The sequence below is a fragment of the Saccopteryx leptura genome, chromosome 1 (assembly GCF_036850995.1).
Source record: "Saccopteryx leptura isolate mSacLep1 chromosome 1, mSacLep1_pri_phased_curated, whole genome shotgun sequence".
Classification (NCBI taxonomy): Eukaryota; Metazoa; Chordata; class Mammalia; order Chiroptera; family Emballonuridae; genus Saccopteryx; species Saccopteryx leptura.
This window is the reverse complement of record NC_089503.1, coordinates 80698299-80721648: the sequence shown is the minus strand read 5'-3', so window position 1 is coordinate 80721648 and position 23350 is coordinate 80698299. Positions and strand designations below refer to the sequence as shown.

The 23350-nt window shown below is 38.6% G+C and overlaps 1 long non-coding RNA gene across 2 annotated transcripts in view; it reads left to right on the top strand.

Annotated features, from left to right (window-relative positions):
- Positions 1-21479, top strand: part of LOC136388932 (uncharacterized) — a 36983-nt gene extending 15504 nt beyond the window's left edge. Inside the window, exons 2-4 of one of the 2 annotated variants that reach the window (XR_010748224.1) lie at positions 8268-8389; positions 19740-19924; positions 20020-21479. This is a non-coding gene — a long non-coding RNA (uncharacterized lncRNA). The remainder of the gene's footprint in view (positions 1-8267; positions 8390-19739; positions 19925-20019) is intronic. The other variant, XR_010748225.1, reaches the window with a different exon arrangement.
- Positions 21480-23350: the final 1871 nt, after the last annotated feature.

Here is a 23350-nt window from a genome sequence, read left to right as displayed (position 1 = left end):
AAAGTTAATTGTTGTATTGCCCTCCATTAGTCCAGGCAGGAGGGAATCATCTGAGGTTTGATCTTACATAGAAGTCTCAGACAATCGAAGAAGATGCAAAGTCTGTCCACTGCAGCTCGTTTTGGTGTATTTTTTGGTGGTGACAAATTTAAACAGGATTTCCATCAGCACTCATCTCCAAGCCAGGAGGCGTGAATAGGGCTGAATGCTACCTGCTAGACACAGTCTGTGTTATTCAGCTGTTCTTCAAGACTTAAGCTCCTTCAAACAAATAAATTCATTTTATGGAAGCACCAATATTCTCTATTTGGAGTCAAAATGCAGAGACAGGCTAGTCCCAAGCCAATAAACCCATGGTTCCAAAGTCCTAATTTTCCAGAATTTGGTACAATCCTCCCAGACACTGCTGTGGGTGGGTTTGCAAACAATACAATAATCAATTTCATGCTTCATACTTTGTCTGTAGCTCATTCCACAGCCAAATCCTCTCTCCTTCCCTTCCTGTGGCGAAGCAATCTTCTCGCGGGGCCTCCTGGATGCTCATTTCACAGCCTCTGCTGCAGTGACTCAGAGCTTGTTTACTGAACCTTGGATGGGCTTCTGGGTTTTGTGCAAAGCATTCCAGAATCATGGTCCCTGTCCTCAAGTTCCCTTGGACTCTTCTACTTGTTAGTAGCATTGTATTTCTGAGTGTCCCCAAATCATACCTGATTCTTTCCTCCCTCCAAACTTTGTCATGCTGTCTCATTTCCAGAGACACCATCCTCATTCCATACTCTTCCTCCCTATCTCCCTGATTTCTACTGTCAATATGCTTCCTAAGGATCTTTTTAAAATATATATACACTGGATAAAGATGTGGCACATATAGACTATGGAATACTAATCAGCCATAAGAAATGATGACATAGGATCATTTACTACAAAATGGTGGGATCTTGATAACATTATACGAAGTGAAATAAGTAAATCAGAAAAAACCAAGAACTGTATTATTCCATATGTAGGTGGGACATAAAAACGAGACTAAGAGACATTGATAAGAGTAGGGTGGTTACGGGGGGGGGGGGGGGGGGGGGAGAGGAAAAGGGGGAGGGGCACAAAGAAAACTAGATAGAAGGTGATGGAGGACAATTTGACTTTGGGTGATGGGTATGCAACATAATTGATTGACAAGATAACCTGGACATGTACCTTTGAACATATGTACCCTGATTTATTGATGTCACCCTAGTAAAATTAATTTAAAAAAATAAAATAAAATAAAAATTTTAAAAAGAAGAAAAAAATAAAAGAATTAAAAATATATATATCTTTTATTTGTCACTATAACTCAATAACCTAAAAAATGTGCTAGAACTATTTAATAGCCATATGAAACATAATAAAATTGAATGTCCTTGTCCACAATCAATTCCAGATATCTTAAGAATCTAAAATTGAAAGGCCAAACTTTTTTTCAATAAAAATAAATTTATTATTAATTTTAATGGGGTGACATTGATAAATTAGGGTACATATATTCAGAGAAAACATCTCCAGGTTATTTTGACATTTGATTATGTTGCATACCCATCACCCAAAGTCAAATTGTCTTTCGTCACCTTCTATCTGGTTTTCTTTGTGCCCCTCCCCTCCCCCCCTCGCCTCCCTCCCCTCTCTGTAACCACTACCCTCTTGTCCATGTCTCAGAGTCTCATTTTTATGTCCCACCTATGTATGGATTCATATAGTTCTTAGTTTTTTCTGATTTACTTATTTCACTCAGTATAATGTTATCAGGGTCCATCCATGTTGTTGTAAATGATCTGATGTCATCATTTCTTATGGCTGAGTAGTATTCCATAGTATATATGTACCACTGCTTTTTAATCCACTCGTCCACTGACGGACACTTGGGCTGTTTCCAGATCATCGCTATTGTGAACAATGCTGCCATAAACATGGAGGTGCATTTCTCCTTTTGAAACAGTGCTATGGTGTTCTTGGGGTATATTCCTAAAAGTGGGATGGCTGGGTCAAAAGGCAGTTCCATTTTTAATGTTTTGAGGAATCTCCATACTGTTTTCCACAGTGGCTTCACCAGTCTGCATTCCCACCAGCAATGCAGGAGGGTTCCCTTTTCTCCACATCCTCGCCAGCACTTATTCTGTGTTGTTTTGTTGATAAGCACATTCTGACTGGTGTGAGGTGATATCTCATTGTGGTTTTAATTTGCATTTCTCTAATGATTAGTGATGTTGAGCATTTTTTCATATGCCTATTGGCCATCTGTATGTCCTCTTTAGAGAACTGTCTATTCATTTCTTTTGCCCATTTTTTTATTGTATTGTTTGTCTTCCTGGTGTTGAGTTTTACAAGTTCTTTATAAATTTTGGTTATTAACCCCTTATCAGATGTATTGTCGAATATGTTCTCCCATTGTGTAGTTTGTCTTTTTATTCTGTTCTTATTGTCTTTAGCTGTGCAAAAGCTTTTTAGTTTGATATAGTCCCATTTGTTTATCCTGTCTTTTATTTCACTTCCCTTGGAGATAAATTGGCAAATAAATTGCTGCAATAGATGTCAAAGAGCTTACTGCCTATGTTTTCTTCTAAGATGCTTATGGTTTCACGGCTTACATTTAAGTCTTTTATCCATTTTGAGTTTATTTTTGTGAATGGTGTAAGTTGGTGGTCTAGTTTCATTTTTTTGCAGGTAGCTGTCCAATTTTCCCAACACTATTTGTTAAAGAGGCTGACTTTACTCCATTGTATGCTCTTACCTCCTTTGTCAAATATCAGTTGTCCATAAAGGTGTGGGTTTATTTCTGGGTTCTCTGTTCTCTTCCATTGATCTATATGCCTGTTCTTATGCCAGTACCAGGCTGTTTTGAGTACAATGGCCTTATAGTACAACTTGATATCAGGAAGTGTGATACTTCCCACTTTATTCTTTTTTTCAAGATTGCTGAGGCTATTCGTGTTCTATTTTGGTTCCATATAAATTTTTGAAATATGTGATCTATATCTTTGAAGTATGTCATTGGTATTTTAATTGGTATTGCATTGAATTTATAAATTGCTTTGGGTAATATAGACAATTTAATGATGTTTATTCTTCCTAACCATGAGCATGGTATGTTTCCACTTGTTTATATCTTCCTTGATTTCTTTTATCAATGTTTTATAATTTTCCGAGTACAAGTCTTTAATCTCCTTGGTTAAATTTACTCTTAGGTACTTTATTCTTCTGGTTGCAATAGTATAGGGGATTGTTTCCTTAATTTCTCTTTCTGACAGTTCATTGTTAATGTATAAAAATGCCTCTGATTTCTGAGTATTAATTTTATATCCTGCCACCTTGCTGAATTCATTTATCAGGTCCAGTAGTTTTTTGACTGAGCCTTTAGAGTTTTCTATATACAATATCATATCATCTGCAAATAATGATAGTTTTACTTCTTCTTTTCCAATTTGGATGCTTTATTTTTTCTTCTTGTCTGATTGCTGTGGCTAGGACTTCCAGAACTATGTTGAATAAGAGTGTTGAAAGGGAGCACCCCTGCCTTGTTCCTGATCTTAAGGGGATTGCTTTTAATTTTTGCCCATTGATTATGATGTTGGCTGTGGGTTTGTCATAGATGGCCTTTATCATGTTGAGGTATGTTCCCTGTGTTCCCATTTTGCTGAGAGTTTTGATCATAAATGGGTGCTGGATTTTATCAAATGCTTTTTCTGCATATATTGAAATTATCATGTGGTTTTTCTCCTTCCTTTTGTTTATGTGATGAATAACATTGATAGATTTGCAAATATTGTACCAGCCTTGCCTCCCCAGAATAAATCCCACTTGATCATGATGTAAAATTTTTTCATATATTGCTGGATCCAGTTTGCTAATATTTTGTTGAGGATTTTAGCATCTAAATTCATCAGGGATATTGGCCTATAATTTTTTTTCTTTGTGTTGTCTTTGCCTGGTTTTGGAATCAGAATTATGCTCGCCTCATAAAAGAAGCCTGGGCATCTTCCTTCCTCTTGAATTTTTTGAAATAGCTTGAGAAGGATAGGAGTTAGTTCTTCTTTGAATATTTGGTAGAATTCACTTGTGAAGCCATAAGGCCCAGGACTTTTCTTTGTTGGGAGTTTTTTGATAACTGTTTCGATCTCATATGTTGTAGTCAGTCCTTTTAGGTTTTCTGATTCTTCCAGATTAATTTTTGGAAGATTATATGTTTCAAAAAATTTGTCCATTTCATCTAGGTTGTCTAATTTTTTGGCATACAGTTCTTCATAGTATTTTCTTACAATATTTTGTATTTCTGTTGTGTCAGTTGTTATTTCTCCACTCTCATTTCTAATTTTATTAATTTGAGTCCTCTCTCTTTTTTTCTTGGTGAGTCTGGTTAAAGGTTCATCGATCTTGTTTACCTTTTCAAAGAACCAGCTCCTGGTTTCTTTGATCCTCTGTATTGTTTCTTTAGCCTCTATGTCATTTATTTCTGCTCTGATCTTTATTACTTCCTTCCTTCTACTACCTCTGGGCTTTACTTGCTGTTCTTTTTCTAATTCTTTTAGATGCAGGGTCAAGTTGTTTATTTGAGCTTTTTCTAGCTTCTTAAGGTGTATGCCTGTAATGCTATGAACTTCCCTCTCAGGACTGCTTTTGCTGTGTCCCATAAATTTTGAGTTGATATATGCTCATTATCATTCATTTCTAGGAATTTTTTTATTTCTTCTTTGATCTCATTGTTAACCCATTCATTATTTAGTAACATGCTATTAGTTTCCAAGTTTTTGAGTATTTTTCAGTTTTTCCTGTTGTGGTTCATTTCTAGTTTCATGCCATTGTGATCAGAGAAAATGCTTGATATGATTTCAATCTCCTTAAATTTGTTGAGACCGCTTTTATGCCCTAACATGTGTTCTATCGTAGAGAATGTACCATGAGCACTTGAAAAGAATGTATATTCTGCTGCTTTAGGATGAAAGGTTCTGAAGATATCTATTAAATCCAGTTGATCTAGTGTGTCCTTTAAGTCTTCTGTTTCTTTGTTAATTTTCTTTCTTGAAGATCTATCTAGTGATGCTAGTGGGGTATTGAAATCCCTACTATTATAGTATTGCTGTTGATCTCGCCCTTTAAATCCATCAAAGTCTGCTTTATATATTTAGGTACTCTTGTATTAGGTGCATAGATATTTATAATGGTTATATATTCCTGTTGGATTGCTCCCTTTATCATTATGTAGTGACCTTCTTTATCTCTTACTATAGTCTTTGTTTTAAAGTCCATTTTGTCTGATATAAGTATTGCTACCCTAGCTTTTTTTTCATTTCCATTTGCATGAAATGTTTTTTTTTCATCCTTTTACCTTCAGCCTATGTGCATCTTTTATTTTGAGGTGTGTCTCTTGTAGACAGCATATGTATGGGTCCTGTTTTCTTATCCATGCAGCTACCCTATGTCTTTTGATTAGATCATTTAATCCATTTACATTTAAGGTTATTATTGATATGTAATTGTTTATTGCCATTTTATTCTTTAAAGCTGTATTCCTCTCTTGCTATATTCTTTTTCTCCTTTGATCTGTTTGCAGCAGGCCCCTTAGCATTTCTTGCTGCATTGGTTTGATTGTAGTGAATTCCTTGAGTTTTTATTTGTCTGAGAAGCTTTTTATTTCTCCTTCAATTTTAAACAATAGCCTTGCTGGATAAAGTAGTCTTGGTTGTAGGTTCTTGTTCTGCATTACTTTGAATATTTTTTGCCATTCCCTTCTGGCCTCAAGTGTTTCTGTTGAAAAGTCTGATGTCATCCTTATGGGGGCTCCTTTGTAGTTGATAACCTTTTTTTCTCTAGCAGCTTTTAATATTTTCTCTTTATCACTTAACTTTGATATTTTAATTATGATGTGTCTTGGTTTAGATTTCTTTGGGTTTCTCTTTAATGGAGTTCTCTGTGCTTCTTGAACTTGTGAGATGTTTTCCTGCATTAATTTAGGGAAGTTTTCAGCTATGATATGCTTGAAAAAGTCTCTATCCCTTGTTCTTTCTCTTCTTCTTCAGGAACCCCTATGATGCAGATGTTATTTCTCTTCATGTTGTCACAGAGCTCTCTTAGAGTTTCCTCAGAATTTTTGAGTTTCTTTTATTTTTTCTGCTCTGCTTCCATGCCTTCATTTATCTTTTCTTCTAACTCGCTGATTCAATCCTCAACTTCATCCATCCTGCTTTTAATTCTTTCCATTATGGTCTTCATTTTGGATATTGTATTTGTCATTTCTGACTCATTCTTTTTTATTATTTCAATGTCTTTTTTATATTTGCTATGTCTTTATTTAGGTGTTCATAATAACCATCTATTGTTGTTCTAAGATCTTTGAGCATCCTAACAATCGTTATTTTAAACTCTGCATCTGGTAATTTGGTTATATCTAACTCATTCAGGTCCTTTTCTGGGGATTTCTCTTGATTCACTTGTGTTGCATTTCTCTGCCTTCCCATTTTGTCTATGTATAAGAAGGGTGTGGCCACTTGAGTCCAATGGCTGTGGCCTCTATGATCTCTAGATGTGGTCTGTCTGAGGCCTGCCACCCCCTCTGCTGCTGCTGCTGCCTAGGACGTTCTGGTATGGTCATTTCCAGTGCCAGCCCGCTGAGGCTGTCACTGCGGTTTCTGCCTCTCCTCCATGGGAGGAACTGTAATCACATGCCCCAGTCTACAAGCCTCAGCAGCCTCGGTATTTGCCCTGCCCTCATGGGTGGGGTTATGCACCGTGCCCGGGTCACAAGCCTCAGCACCGCAGGCAGGGGTGAGCACCTTTGCTCAGCTGTGGGTCTCCACCTGTTTCCGGGTTGCTTCCTAAGGATTTAAGTTCAGTTTGAGTACCACTGCTTCTTAAAGTTTTTCTCTTATCCTTCCATTTCATTCTTCTTCCTCTTAATTCTCAACTTAGAGTCTTTATCTTACTCAAAGGATTACTTGGAGTATCATTTTCTATGTATACATTTCTCTCCCCTAATTTAGCATAATATACTAGGAAAAGGAATCTATGTTATTTATTGCCATGTATCTCATAACATTTACAGAATTTAACAGTAGACACTAACAGTTGAGTGATTGATCAAGTGAATTTATTCATTCAAAAAATACTTATTGACCACCCACTATGAGCCAGGCCACTGTTCTAGGTGTAAGAAATACTGAGTGATTGGATAAGCAAAGTCCTGGTCCTTAAAGAGCTCATTTTCTATATGAATAAATTATAAATAAAAATGAATAAATTATTTATTTTTTAAATCACTCTGAAAATAATTTAAGGTGTGGGGTAAAAAGAACATTGAACTTGCAGGTTTAAAAAGTGAAAAGAGTTTGATTCTTTGCTTTCTTTATATGTTATGTTTATTTTATTGATTTGAAAGAGAAGGGGAGAGGACAGGGAGAGGGAGAGGGAGAAACAGGAACATTGATCTGTTCCTGTATGCGCCCTGACCAGGGATCAAACCGTCAACCTCTGTGTTTTTTGATGATGCTCCAACCAACTGGGCTATCTGGCCTGAGCCTGGCTCTACTTCTTAAGACCTGTGTTGTGTGTGGTATCCTGCAAGTAAATAAACTGCTTTGCAGTGCAGTTTCTGTAAAATGGGATACTATTATTTTTTATTTAATTGTTGAGGGAAAAAATGGAATAATATGGTGGAATACCCAACACAATGTTGATACATAGTAGTTTCTCACTAATTTTTCTTTCCTAAAAATCAATCCTGACCAGTGGTGGCACAGTGGATAAAGCATTGACTTGGAATGCTGAGGTCTCCAGTTCGAAACTCCAAGCTTGCTCAGTCAAGGCACATATGAGAAGCAACTACGATGAGTTGATGCTTCCTACTTCTTTCCCCTCCCCCCCTCTAAAAAACAAAAAAACAAACAAAACAAACAGAAAAACACTTGGTTGGGTTACACTTTTTGTAAAATGTAATCAAAAGACTTAGATTAAGTCTAGGGTGCACTCATTATTCTTGCTTAGAAATTCTTGTCATTTGGAGACACAAAGGATTGCTCAAAGTTTAAAAATATCATTGATGAGCCAATGAAGCACTGAGTTACTTAACTTCCCAAGAAGTTTACCTGTGGGACATTATCTCAAACTGACCAGGTAATTGTGCTGCTTGAAATACCAGCAGGATTCATAGGAAGACTGTGAATAAGTCAGTTTAGCCATTTAGCTCTGAAAGCTTCATAATGGAGGTAGTTTCAAGTAACCAGAGTTCCAATTATCCCACATAGGTGAATGCTACTCTCATTTCCCAGAGGTGTCAGTCCGGTGATCTGATCTATCTCCAGTGATCGTGGGAATAAAATGAGCAAGATCTCAAGAAAACTCTCAAGAGTGCTTGAAACATGAGAATGTAAGGCCAGCTCATTTTATTTTTTTTCACCCATTTCCATAGGCTTTGCCATCAAAAAAAAGAGTAAGTTCAAAAGCTACAGAGAGAGCTGTAGATGCAATAGCCAGGTACATAACAGATTCTCAACAAAGGTTGCTTCCTCTTTTCACTCTTCTCCTTGAAAAGATCCTTCTATCACAGCCACAGTATTTGGCCAAAACTTAAAAGTGGATCAAAGGAGAGAAACAAAAGAATAAGTACAATGAAGTAGTTTTAGCAGCTACCAAGCTACATGGTGCCATGTTTTCATTAGACATTTGCAAGTTAATTATCGCTTTCCATCCACTCATCAGTTCTGGAAAATAGGTATTGCTATCCTCATGACTAAAAATAAAAACAACGATTATTAGAAAGGTTAGAAAGTTCCCCAAGATCATACAGCATGTGAGTGATAAAGTCTGATTAAAACCTGAGATCTCTTTGACTGCAGATTATGATTCTTCTCTCCATACCTCCAGATCTTCAACTCTAAAATAACATCTTTAAAATCTTCTCTCAGCTCTAAATATCTACATGATTTATTATTTATTTCATTCAGAAAATTGAGGTTCAACTACTATGCTGGTCCTACTATGCTAGATGTAGTTGGGTGATACCAAAAAGAACAAAACATGAAATTTAAGATCTTGGTTGATATACACACAATAATCATAATACACGATAGAAGTAGAAACAGTCACCAAGGGGTCTAGGAAAAGGGCTCAGGAACTTTGGAAGAGAGGAATTGATTTCATTGAGTAAGCCAAGAGACCTCCTGGTGGAAGAAGATCATGATCTAGACCAGTGTTTTACAACCGCGGATCTGTAGCTTGGTGTTGGGCTGCTAGGAATTTCATGCTGATCTGCAAAAGACTTAACCATCCTGATGTATGAAGATCATAGACCCAATTATCTTAACTTAATTTGCTTAAGCTCAGGATGATTGCCACTTATCAGCCTATATCACTGATGAAAATACTATTGAGGTTGTCTTAGATATCTTTGGAACTTGTAGGCATGTTCAAATTACCTTTTACACTGTGCAGAGCATTTCCAAATCATTTGCAATAGACAAAAAGCATTATATTCAATGCATGGTAAATATAGAGTTCAGAAATCAAGCACCAGCTTGCACCATGTTCCTTTGTTATATGCAGTAAAATAAAACTTTATTCATTGCATGTTTCCATTTCCAGCTGGCTAGGTTATGCACAGGCCACAGGCTCTAACTCAGACTTCCTATCTTTGTACATCATTTTTGTTATACTGTGCAAATAGCATTCAGACAAACTTATGTAGTGTTGGTTGCATCGTACATGTGGTGTTTGGAAACCAAGTACCAGCTTGCACCGTAATGCGCTATCGTGCACGGTATGATAAAACTTGATCTGTTGAGTGTTTCTGTTCCCAGCTCCCTCCCTTCCATTATTTCCATGCTTGCGCAACTAGTTGTGCATGTACCTGCCTGTTCAGAACGCGTCCATGTAGTTTGCAAATGAATTATTGTGTGTCTTAGTGTCATTGTGCTATAAATTTTAAATCATACAAAATGGAAAAAAAAAATAACAAAACATTTTAACCTTCTTCAAAGGTGGAAAACAATAAATAGTCAAAAGAAAAGTAGTGATAACACTGAAAATAAACTAAGTACTAGTGCTTCAAGTTTAAAAGAAATAGTGAGGGCCTGGCCTGTGGTGGCGCAGTGGATAAAGCATCGACCTGGAATGCTGAGGTTGCTGGTTCAAAACCCTGGGCTTGCCTGGTCAAGGCACATATGGGAGTTGATGCTTCCTGCTCCTCCCCCTGTTCTCTCTATCTCTTTCCTCTCTCTCTTTCTCTCTCTTTCCAATAAAAATGGATAAATAAAATCTTTAAAAAAAAAAAAAAGAAAGAAAGAGTGAGAAAGAAACGTGTTAATAGTTTGGAAAGTGCAACAAAAAACAAATAACAACAACAAAAAAGAAAAGGGCAACTGTGTTAGAATGAGAAGGGATATTTAAAACTTGGTTTCACTGTAGAACCTGGTAGGGGGTTATTGCCACAGCCCTTTTGTGTAGTATGGTTTGAAATTCTGTCAAATGATGTAGTGAAACCTTCTAAACTTACTCATCATTTGTATTCAAAGAATAAAGATCTTTTGAGAAGCCATTGGATTTTTTTTTTGAAAAGTCAGAAAATTCAAAGGAAGAAAATAATGACTAGTGACAAATTACTGCCTCCAGCATCTTATTTAGCTGCCCTTCAAATATCAAAAACAAAAATATCATTCATTGTCGGTGAAGAATTAGTAAAACCTTGCATCTTAGATGTCACTTGGGAAATTTGGGTCCTCAAGCTGCACAAAAACTTGAGGCTATACCACTTTTGGACAATACCATTCAGAGAAGAATTGTTCATATGACTAACAATATTGAAGAGCAAATTATAGAGGGGATAAAGAAATCAAAATTGTTTGTCAACTTGATGAATCAACTGACTTGAGTAACTTTGCTATTCTATTTTGCTTCATGAGGTATATTTACAATAAAGACTTTAGGGAAGAACTACTCCATTGTCTTGATCTACCTGGTTGGCCCACTAATCCACAGATATTTAATGCTCTTTTTTAAATTATTATTTTATTGATTGATCTCAGAGAGAAAAGAGGGGTTGGAATGGGAAGCATCAACTCATAGTAGTTGCTTCTCATATGTGCCTTGACTGGGCAAGTCCAGGGTTTCGATCAGCAATCTCAGCATTCCAGGTCAATGATTTATCCACTGCACCACCACAAGTGAGGCTATTTAATTCTCTTAATGAGTACTTTCAAATGGAGGTCCTTAAACTGGGGAAGTCATTAGAGTGTGTAAGGATGATGCTGTGAGCATGATTGGACATCACCGAGGGTAGATGCAAAAATATAAGATGTTGCACACCCAGAAATATTGTCTATGCACTTTATGATGCACCAGCAGCATTTAGATGCAAGAAAACTTTCCCCTGAATTGAATACAGTGATGAATGATGCAGTGAAGATCATTAATGATATTTGTTGTCGAGGTTTGAACTCCAGACTGTTTATGACACTCTATGAAGGCATGGACTCACAACACCAACATCTCCTTCCATATATGGAAGAGAGGTGACCTTTAAGAGGAAGGGTCCTTTCACACCTTTTCAAGATGAGAGAAAATGTGAAACAGTTTCTGCAAGAGTGAAACTGCATTAGTAGAGCTTTTGTTGGTTGAAGAACAGATGACTAAGCTTATATACATAGTGGATATATTTAGCCTCTTTGATGAACTAAATATTTCTCTTCAAGGGTTTAACACAAATATTTTTACATTAAAAAAATAAGATGGACACATTCAAAAAGAAACTCGTTCTTTGGGAAAATCACATACAGAAATAAGATGTAGAAATGTTTCCACTTCTCTAAGACTTTTTTTTTTCTGTCTTGGTAATTAATGGTGTTTATTAAGGGAAACTTACATACGAAGTGTCTGTTGGGCTGCTGCAAAATGAAATGGATCTCTGTACCATTTGATCGGTGCCACAGTATTCTGTGTGATTGGGGCTGGGTATACTCATGGATGCTAATATTCTAAGACTTTTGGATTGCTGCAGACATCAACCAGAAACTCCTATATAATAAGTCAACATTTAAGAATATTAGTTCAAAACTTTGACCATTATTACCCTGAAAATGAGGATCCCTGTAAAGGTAACCTCTGGATCAATAACTATTCATGGAAGATATCAATTCCTGCTCCCTTAATCATTGTGAAAAAGAAAAACTGATCATTTTTCTTCTGATGTCGCTCTGGTGTCCAAACATAAAATACAATCATTGTCACAATTTTGGATATCACTGGAAGAATATCCATCTCTTAGTTGCAAAGCTATTAAATTTTTAGTCATATTTTCTACTACATATTTGTGTGAGAAGACTTTTTAGCCCTATCACTAATAAAAAACCAAACAGAGAAACTGAATGGATGTCAATGCAGCGCTTTGCCTTTTGGAAGCAGCCTTGGTTATTAAGTATTTTTGCAAAGAAACAACAGCAGCTTTCACACTAGTTTTACTTGAATTAAATAGTGCGCTCTATAAATTCCAGTTGTATTCTACTGAAACAAAATTTTTTACTTTTTGTCTAGTTATTTTAGAGAATTTTTATTTTATAGTATTATAATTAAAAGATAATGCACAAAATATTAATAATCATTTTTAGTTCTGCCTTAGCAATCCCCAAAATAATTCTCCTGTTTTCATGGATGTCCAAGTTTAAAAAAGGTAGAAAACCACTGATCTAGAACCCAGATGTGCACTCAGTGGCCCATTCTATTTCCCCGGGGCCAAAACTCCTAAGCTTTTCTTGCTTCAGCATTAATTAGTGTTGAGAGAACCCCTCTGTGAATTGAGAGCTTGATATTATTTTGGACAGCTCAAAGGCAAGAGAACTTCAAGTGCCATAATAAAGTACATTTCAAAGTGCTTGTTTTAAAAGGCCATGACATTTAAGGTTCAGTTCATCTTTCAATTCATCATCTTTGTCATTTCTTCTGTAAGTCATGCACACATGGACGTCCAAATAAAACAGAAGGCTGATTGTCATGCCTCTCCTCTTAGTTCTTGCAGGATGGGGAGAGGAATGAGATTTCAAACCTTTGACACTAAACAGGGCTGTGCTTGGTTAGAAATCATACTATGACAACAGCAAACACAAGTACCGCTCACCATGTGCTGGCATGGCTTGTTTTCAGTTGACATATGTAATCATCCTATGAGACAGATACTATGATTAGTCCCACTTTACAGATGAAGAAACTAAGACTTCAAGAGGTTAAGTAATTTGCTGCTGAAGGTTGCCCCCACTAGTAAGTGTCAGCATCCAGGTATAAACTAATGAAACCTGGTTCTAGAACATGTGCTCATCACTCCTATTCCACATGGCCTCTTGGTTTAAAAGCACAAATAAAAGGAAACTAGCATGTCTCTAATGTTTGGGGAAAGCCAAAAGTGTTATTTGCTTGTTTGACTACGTATTTTCAGTCAACATAGTCTATAGTCATGGCTTAATGATCTAAATTGTGTAGGCTTAGATTGAAAACTATTGTGAAATATTTATATTGCTATAAATAACTATAAAAGTAAATCAAGGTCATTGTGGAAATTTTTAAAATATAGAGTAAAAAAACAAGTCATTCATGAGACAACCACTATTTATATTTTGAACTATTTTCTCCTTGATCATTTTTTCCTAGATACAGCTTTGTATTTGCCTTCTAGAATGAATATTAGAAATCACAGCACACCCAATTTAGTGTCTTGATCTTTGTCCATGTTGTACCTTGTTAAAAATTCTTTGGAAGTGTAATTGTAAGGGCAGAAAAATTGTCCACCAAATGAGTACTCTATAACTTACTTAATCAAATCTTTATTGTAAGCATTCTGAATGTTTACACTTTTCTTATTTAAAAAGTTTTAATAAATGTTTTTGTACATTTTTCTAACCAATATTGCTTTCTTAGGCTTTGTTCAGATTATCAGATGTAATTCATTAATTCTACAAATGCTTACTAAACACCTGTGATGTGGCAGTTGTAGTTGTAGGGCTGAGAATACGTAGTGTGACTGGGTCAAAAGGGAACAGTATGGTTAAGAATCATGACACATGGCCAGCTGCCTCATTTGAAAGGTTGTTCTACTAATTTATTCTACATGAATTGTTTGAGACTTTGCATTTCACTAAATTCTATATAGGTTAAGAATCCTATTTTCCAATTTGAAAAGTGAAAAATTATATTTCATCATTGCCTTTGTATTTTTTCTTATTTCTGGTGAGGTTATACCTTTTTGTATACTTACTATTCATAAATGTTTAATTTTTAAACTCCTGCTCAGGCCTAGTCTAATTGAAGAAATTTCTCATCTCATACTTCTTTATAGTTTGAGAAAATGCTAAAATACTCCCTGGAAGCCTTAATATTGCCTTTTAGTGCCCATGAAAGTCAAGGTCAGGCTTTTAATACACCAGCTTTCAGAAATCTGCATTATTAGAGAACATCAAAATGAGCCCACTGTATGCATCAAGGGCTTGGCATGACCTAGGCAGGGACATTAAACAAAATTAGACAGACAGTGTAAAATCAGTTGGTTTCTTAGCTCAAGGAAGTTAAATACATGCTATAGCAAGAGCTGGGATTTTTAAATCCCAGGGTTGTTTCTGAGGCTAATTCTTGGTTAATGTAACTTTAGGTAAATTAATGTCATACTGTTACTTAATGTCATACGTGCGTCTCATTGAATCCTATAGGCATAAAGTACTTCAGAATGACCTTAATACATATTTTTGCAACCTGTCCTCAGAAATGACATCTTTGCATATTTGCTATATTCTCTTAGTTTGAAGTGAGTCACCAGGTCTAATTCATGCTCAAGCCATCACACAGAACATTAATATCAGAAGGTGGAGATTATTATGGGCCATCTCAGAGGCTGCTAATCACACTCTCTCTCTATCCTTTCCCATATTTTCTTTCTTCTATAGCACTTAGCACTAGCTAAAGTTATTTGCTTATGTTTTTATTGTCTATCACCCTCCTCTAGAATGTAAGCTCTATGAGGGCAGTGACTTCATCTGTCTTGTTTGCCACGTTACTCCTAGACCCTCAACTGTATCTGGCATATAGTAGATTTTAAATTACTATTGTTTAGTTAATTTATTAACCTGAAAGACTACAATGAACTGGGAAAGCAGAATGTTTCATGGTCAAGAGCAAAATTTATTCAGTCAAACAGGCCTGAGTTAAATTCTTGTCTTTGCCACTAACTAGCTATGTGAGCTTGGGCACATCACCTCAATATCCGTATCTGGAAAATAGGGATAATAATATCTACCTGGAAGAATTATTAGAATTCACTTTAGTCATATACATATGATTACACTGCAAGCCAATTGTCATAAAGACCAGCCTAGGGAGGCATCTATGTCACTTTCTAGGGGGCCTTACTTCCTCTTCACCCACAAGGCCTTGTTTGGCCAAACTTAGCCATGGAGAAGGCGAAAGGGGGAAGACCAAAGGAGTCTCATATTGCATGAGCTCATTTCCAGGTACTCCTCCATGCCTGACCACTGTCCTCAGGCCCAGCTTCTGACTCTCATGGTAAGCCTGTCTCTTCGGACGTTTCCCCTCTATCTCCTGAGTAACCGAAGGGGAGGCCCTGCCCTGCAGAGCTGCCCAGTACCATCTGGAATTTGGGAGATAGCTGTGCCTTACCCCAAGGCAGGACATGACAGGAAGTTCACCTTTGGCACACTGCTGGCCAACTGAACTAAACTACTATGTCCACAATCCACTGAAGCAGAAGTCAATCAAATTAAGGTTAAACATTTCCACTTACTGTAGATGATTCAGTCTTACACTAGGTAAATAAACAAACAAAAAATGCACACACTTATAATAGTATGTCCATTATTTTTTTGTCTACATACCCTACAAATACTTATGTTCAAAGCACCATGCACAGAGCTAGAGGATACACGGATGGTAGAATTGATGGAATAAAATTGTAACTGTGCAGCCTGACTAGAGGTGGTGCAATGGGTAGAGCGTTGACCTGGAATACTGAGGTCTCCGATTTGAAACCCCGAGGTCACTGCCTTGAGCGTGGGATTGTCAGCGTGAGTGCGGGTTGCTGGCTTAAGCAGAGGATCATTGGCACGACCCCAAAGACCACCAGCTTGAGCATGAAAAGCCCAAGGTTTCTGGCTTGAGTCCAAAGGTCACTGGTTCAACTTGAGCCAGAGATTCAATCCCTGGTCAAGGCACATACAAAAAGCAATCAATGCACAACTAAAGTGAAATCAACTACAAGTTGATACTTCTCTCTCTCTCTCTCTCTCTCTCTCTCTTTCTAATATCCTGTCTCTCTCTCTCAAAAAAAAAAAATTACAACAGTGCAGTGGGAGCTGTGATTGAACACCTAATTCAGGTATTCCTTTAGAGGGGAAAATCTTTGTAATAGGTCTTTGAAAAATAGAAAGATTCCTTCCTTCAATTCTCTTACTCTATGCTAAGGAAAGTTCAGTTAACAGAGAAAGAAACAGCAATTAAGTCACAGTTCCTGCCTTCAAATTGTTCATGATCTTGGGAATAAAAGAGTAAGTAGAGGGAAAGTCTCTGAGGAGTAGATGGTATAGGATTTTAGAAAAGGGAAGTTTATAGCTTGTTTACAAGACAGTATTCTAGTGTGGCAAAAATATATAAATATAAAATGTGGGGGTGAGGAGAACTTGGAGGGCATTAGTGGAAGGCAAGTCTGAAGGGTGAGGCTTGGTCTGGACATGAAGAGTCTCATGACAACCTAAAGAGTTTTGACAGTATTCTGTCAGCAGCATCAGGCTGCAGAAGGGCTATGTGGGGGAATGATGTTATCAGATCGGTGTCTACAGGAATCCTTCAAGAACTTGTGTTTTATATGTATGTTGAAGGGAATAACATTTTTGCAATTTTCCAGGCAAGAAAGAACTGGACCCTGAACCTTATCGGCAAGTGCAGATGGAGAGATGAGGAAGGACTCAAGATCTAGATCAGAGGAAGAAAAGCTATAAAATGTTGGGAGATAATGGCAATATTCTCAAAGAATTTTGGAGTCTTTCTGAGTCGCCTACTCCGGCCTTATTACATAGATAAGAAAAAGTTCTTTTAGAGAGGTCATGTCATTGCCCCAAGATCACACAACTGCAAGCTTTACCTAGTTTGGAGTGACATTAGTAATTTTGACCATTGCCATATATGTTAGTTTGTTAGGGCTTCAAAGTATCAGAAATTAGGTGGCTTAAAACAACAGAAATGTATTGCCACACAATTCTGGAGGCTAAAGTCTGAAATCAAGGTGTTGGCAGGACCATACTCCTTCTGAAAGCTCTAAAACAGGTGTCCCCAAACTACGCCCTGCAGGCCGCATATGGCCCCCTGAGGCCATTTATCCAGCCCCCGCCACACTTCCAGAAGGGGCACCTCTTTTATTGGTGGTCAGTGAGAGGAGCAGTGTATGTGGCGGCCCTCCAACGGTCTGAGGGACAGTGAACTGACCCCCTGTGTTAAAAGTTTGGGGACCCCTGCTCTAAAGGAACCCTTGCCTCTTCCTAGTTTCTGGTGGTCTGCTGGTAATCTTTGGCAGTCCTTGGCTAGTGGATGCATCATTCCAATCCTCTGTCTTCACATGGCTTCCTCTTTCTATGTGTCTGTCTTCATACTTCTCTTCATCTACTTGTAAGGTCACCAGTTATAGTTAAGGGACCCACATTGCTCCATACAACCTCCTTTTAACTTAAATAACTACATCTGCAATGAACCTAATCCAAAATAATGTTGTATTCTGAGGTACTAGGGGTTAAAACTTCAACATTTGTGTTGGAGCAGAGGGAGGGCACAATTCAACCCATAATACAATGTCAAGTAATTCTAACACAAAATGGCTTTCTCTTGGAATAAATTGGCTTCTCCTTAAAAGAAATACACATCTAGATCTGTTAGGACTGTCGTACTCCAGCCCACTGGGAACTATAGTGTCACATGGAAAAAACCTACTCAAGACACAAATTTATGTCAAGAGGAAGAGGGGGAGGCCTGCCAGGAGAGGCAAAGAAGACCTCCTGAATTTCCTTCTCCCTCAGCTTTTATTATCAGAAGCAGAACAGAGGTAACAGGATTACAAGGGAGGGAAAGCAGGTGATAAGGGGAAAGAATGACTAAAGGCTGTTTTGCTGACATTAAAAAAGGGGCTAATTTGGGTCAGTACATTCTTTTTCTTTTGCTAATTAACAAGTACAAAGGAAGGGGCAATCTAGAACCTTTAGGCTAATTTTCTAAAGCCCATTCACATGCATTCCTTTGTGTTTGCACAAAGGTCACTCACTAACACAGGTCTTGGTGTTTGCATCAAAACGACATTCACTCAGGGCTTTAACTAAAGTTCCCCAATCCAAGTCATAGTGAGTTCAAGGTTAGATGGGTGATTCCTTACATAGGACCTATATACCTAGGTGTGGTCGTTCAAAAATAGGCAGGTCTTGATTCTTGGTTAAACTTGCAGGTGCAAATTTACCATTTCTAACTTCTCCACTTAAGTAATGGAAATAACGGGTAGTGGTGGCTTCTCAATCCCTTTTCTGAAAAAGTGAGCTTTGAGTGACCAGGGACTCTAAGGTTTTTATGTGATATAACAAATGCATTTTTCAGGAAAAAGGAAATAATAAAACGTTACCATTTCTTCAGTTTTTCTTGACTGCTGACTAATGAGGAACTAGAGTCTAAAATAGCTGATTGGGTCTCGCCCAGGAAGTGCACCCCCCACTTCCTCCTACCCTCCTGTCTGGGCAGCACAGCTGCTCTGACCTCTAACCTGCCCTGGGGCTTTTACATCCCCACAGACTTCTGCCCCAGTCTCCAGCAAGCTTTTTGATATTTTGGGCACCAAGAGGAGGTCCCCTTTTAGGATGTTCCAATGAGGGAAGAGGATGGTGATAACAGGATGGTTCATGTCTTTCTTGTAAAGCTTGCTAGGGCTTTATAGAAGTAGGGGGTCGTCAGATTACGACACAGTTCCATTCCTACGACAATGATGTAACCCAAATTTTGGTGTAAATCAAAACATACCCTAGTCTAAGTCACTTACCTATCCCAACACAGTTGTAAAAATCATAATCTAAAACATAAAAACACAACTAAGCCACAGAAAAAGGAAAAGGACATACATATACTGTACTACACTGTACGGTGTATTCTTCCACCACTCGCAACCAAACTAGTTCGCCCACATAGTCCATAAGCACCATGCTAACGGCATAAGCTGAAACATTCACGTCTCAATTTTTTTAAGTTTTTATGGGAGTGAGCATCATAAACTCCACACGTCCTATGTCAAGACTGTCATAACCCGAGGCCCACTGTATTTGTCTCAAGACTCAAAGAAAAATGAAACTCAGATCATACTAAGGCCACCTTCATCTGGAGTTTGGGGTCATTCAAACACAGCCTGAACTGAAATTTAATTTTGCCCTAGCAGTGAGGATTTGCTGAGCAAATTAATGCTAGAGTGTAAACAAGGCTTTCCATGTCTGCCTGAGCCGGGGAAAGGACAACCTGCTTTCAGGGCTTGGAAGCAGTCCTTTTACATGCTAATTACAGGCCCATCGGTATTTGTGAAGCTGGTCCCTCCGGGATTTCTATTTGCCAGCAACTTGTTTATTTCCAGTTTAAAGGGGGTTGAGGGTCTATGAATTATGTAGTAGCTACAGTGTGTTTTGCCTGTGCTGGGCGATTGTTTATCCTTATCTCCACAGCCCTCCTGGACCTAAGCTTGGCCCCAGTCTGCACCTGTGGAACTGATGTTTGGCCCGAAGTGCAGAGCTGGTAAATCCTGGAGCTGGAATTCAAACCCGGGCGAGCCTGAAATCCAGAACCTGTTTACTCTCCTCCAGGACATTGTTATCCATCTTTGCACATATTAAGTCGGCTTTTCTCTAAGGTATGTTCCCAAATTCAGTCTTCTCAGTATTTTAGAATGGCTTGTGTCTGATTAGCCCAAACTACTTAGCTTTTGTAAAATCTGTTTTCATCCAGAAATGAAGAAAATGAGGCATTTGGCCAAGAAGCAAACTGTCAAAGGAGAGAGGTTGCAGCAGGTCTGGGATAAAAAATCAAGAAATCATAGTCCTTGGTGCTTCCTGAAACCTGCCAAAGACTCTGAAAAAACACAAGATGGAAAATCACTCCCTCTTTGTTAAAGAGGTTTTTTTTTTCTTTGGGAGAGATGTGTTTCCACCACTCACAGGAGAGCCTGCCTCTGGCCTTAGTGCAGAGGTTGCCCTGTGATGGTGCTGGCTGGCTAGGTAAGAAAAACGCCCTAGCCAGCGTGTGTAATGGACTGTTTAACCCTTTGTGCCCCTGCCAGTACAGCTGTCACTGTCTACTAGGTCAAAAAAACAACAACAACTGACAAAATCTCAGGACATAACTGCATGTTCTCAGAAGTGATACAAAGCTATACCTTCCCCCACCATGAGGTGATATCTCCAAGTCGCATCAAAATCTTCCCATTTAGACTTATTTTTAAGGCATGTACGAAACACATTTTAGTAAAATTAGAGAATTGGAGCTTTTGGCCCAGAAATGAAACCACTGTTGGCTTCCAGACTACTTGTCATTAGAGAGAAGATGGAAGAAATATCAGAAGCAAGTGTAAATTCTATAAGGTACAGTATTGGACTTTATATATAGCTCATGTGCCACAGCTTCCCAGCTGCACCTAATGCATGGAACAAACAGGTTTCAAACAATTACAAGGCACAAAGTAAAAATCAAGCCTTTAAAATACTTATTAATGCTAAATTTTTTATTGCAAAATAATTGTTGCAGAAAAGCACCAGATACAATTCTTATTACCCATAGGACTGGCGATTTGAATGCCAATCATCTTAACTGCTTGCACGCCCGTTAGTACCCTGTCAGGTAAGGAGGCATTCGGTCTCAGCTGTAAGAGCAGAGGAAGTGCAAACAGCCCCTGCACTTCAGAGCTGAGTTTGCTTTGCTAGGAGACTGTTGAGCAAAATCCCAGCACGCTCTGATTCATTCTGCCTGCCGATTGGTAGTTCTCCAGGCCACTGACATCATCCTGTTGCTGGGTGGAAACCTTCTGCTGCACAGCTCTGGGTACTGACTTCAGAATCTTGTGAAGGGACATTGTACTCAGCAGCAAAATCAGATTATAGCTCAAATGGAATGAGATCTCCTTTTTGTGTGATAGTTTCAGTCATTTTACACCTCTTATATTATAGTGTACGCCCCTCCAACCCCCCATAATCTAGCAAGAAAGCTTCGGTGTGGCACTCCCTCTTCCCAGCCACCCAACCCCCAGTGCCCTTTAGAAAGAACACTGTTTTCCTTTCAGTATAGACGAAGATGTTTTATACATCTCCCAGGTGAGGCTGGCTCTCCGATAAGTTTATGCATGCTTTTATCAACAGAATCAATGTGTGTGTCCTTACTTGCTACAGTGAATTGTGCCTTTCTGTAATAAACACCTTCCTTTCTAGCTCTTGTTGATTCTCCCAGTATTCTGAGAGGCATAAATAAATGGAGGAAATGTAATGGCAAAAAACCAACTTGGCTATTGCCCTTGACAGTTTGCAGAGCACTTTTTACATACATGTTCTCATTTGTCCTCCTCAACAATCCTATGAACTAGGTATATCCCTTTCCTCATTTTATAGATATGGAAACAAGACCCCAAATATTAAACTCTTTGCCAGCCACATAGCTCATAAGTGACAAGAGTGGGACTCAAACCCAGATTTTTTTGACCCTTGTTTCTGAACTCTTCCCACTGGGACACAGCATCTCTCTCAGCCCCCAGAGGATAAATGGCTTGCAAGGGCCAGTCCAAAGGAAGTAGCTAAACCAGTGCTAGGACCCAGCCATCCCCGGGCTCCATAAAGAGCCTTTTCTGCTAAACCTCCAGCTGGCTCTCAAAACACCACTCTTCAGGTTCCCAATAGAGATGTTCTTAGACACACATTTATTTTAGAAACTTCTAGGCTTTCATGAGCTTTTACTCATTAAGTGCAACTTTGAGGGAAAAAAAGAGAAGCCTAATAATTCAGATGCATATTTGCATATATTACATAAGGCTTCTATAAGGGGTAAGATTCTCTAGTTGCAGGCTTATTTTCAGTTTTAATGGGATGACTTTGACACAGCAGAAATTGGAGGCTTAGCACCCAGCTCAGTAACCTAGAGTCAGAAATGTTTCTGTGGTGGGAAGCCGGCTCCCTCTGACCTCTCCGGAGATGCCTGGTTTCTCTTGGTGATCTCTGAACTGGAATGATGAATGCCCTCCGCTTGGCATAGCTTCTCCTTTCAGCTATTCATTGCTCCAAACGCTTCCTCTCTTCAACTTTTAAGACATATTTAAATATTTCAGCTGCCCTAAGTTATGTTCACATAAGCAGAGCAAAAAAAAAAAAAAAAACCACGGAGTTACTCTGGAGTTACACCAGTTACTCCAGGGGACCCACCACATCTGGTTTGCTCAGGTGAAAACAATACTCCTTCAGCCATCCTTGTTTTTAAATGAGAAAGAAAATCCTTCAACAAAGGCTTAGGAGACTGAAATGTTGATGGAGGGCATGGGGGAATGAAGGGTACAGACAGCGGTAGGAGTCAAATAATTTAACAAGGGGTTCTCTGCCCTAATGCCCGTTTTAAGTATAAAAAAAAGACATACCGAGGGGTAGTTTATTATTTCATGCATATAATACTTAAGTAAGAACAATAAAAGAGGTACACAAAACTAGATTAGAAAAAGTTTTAAGATATTAATGAAAAAATATTAAATAATACCTGACAAAAAACAATAACACTATTTTTTTTTCTTTTTTTTCTTTTTTTTTTTTTTTTTTCATTTTTCTGAAGCTGGAAACAGGGAGAGACAGTCAGACAGACTCCCGCATGCGCCCGACCGGGATCCACCCGGCACGCCCACCAGGGGCGACGCTCTGCCCACCAGGGGGCGACGCTCTGCCCACCAGGGGGCGATGCTCTGCCCATCCTGGGCGTCGCCATGTTGCGACCAGAGCCACTCTAGCGCCTGAGGCAGAGGCCACAGAGCCATCCCCAGCGCCGGGGCCATCTTTGCTCCAATGGAGCCTTGGCTGCGGGAGGGGAAGAGAGAGACAGAGAGGAAAGCGCGGCGGAGGGGTGGAGAAGCAAATGGGCGCTTCTCCTGTGTGCCCTGGCCGGGAATCGAACCCAGGTCCTCCGCACGCTAGGCCGACGCTCTACCGCTGAGCCAACCAGCCAGGGCCTAATAACACTATTTAAGATATTTCCATATTACTTTTTTTTTGTTTGTAACAGAGACAGAGAGAAAGATAGAGAGAGGGACCGATAAGGA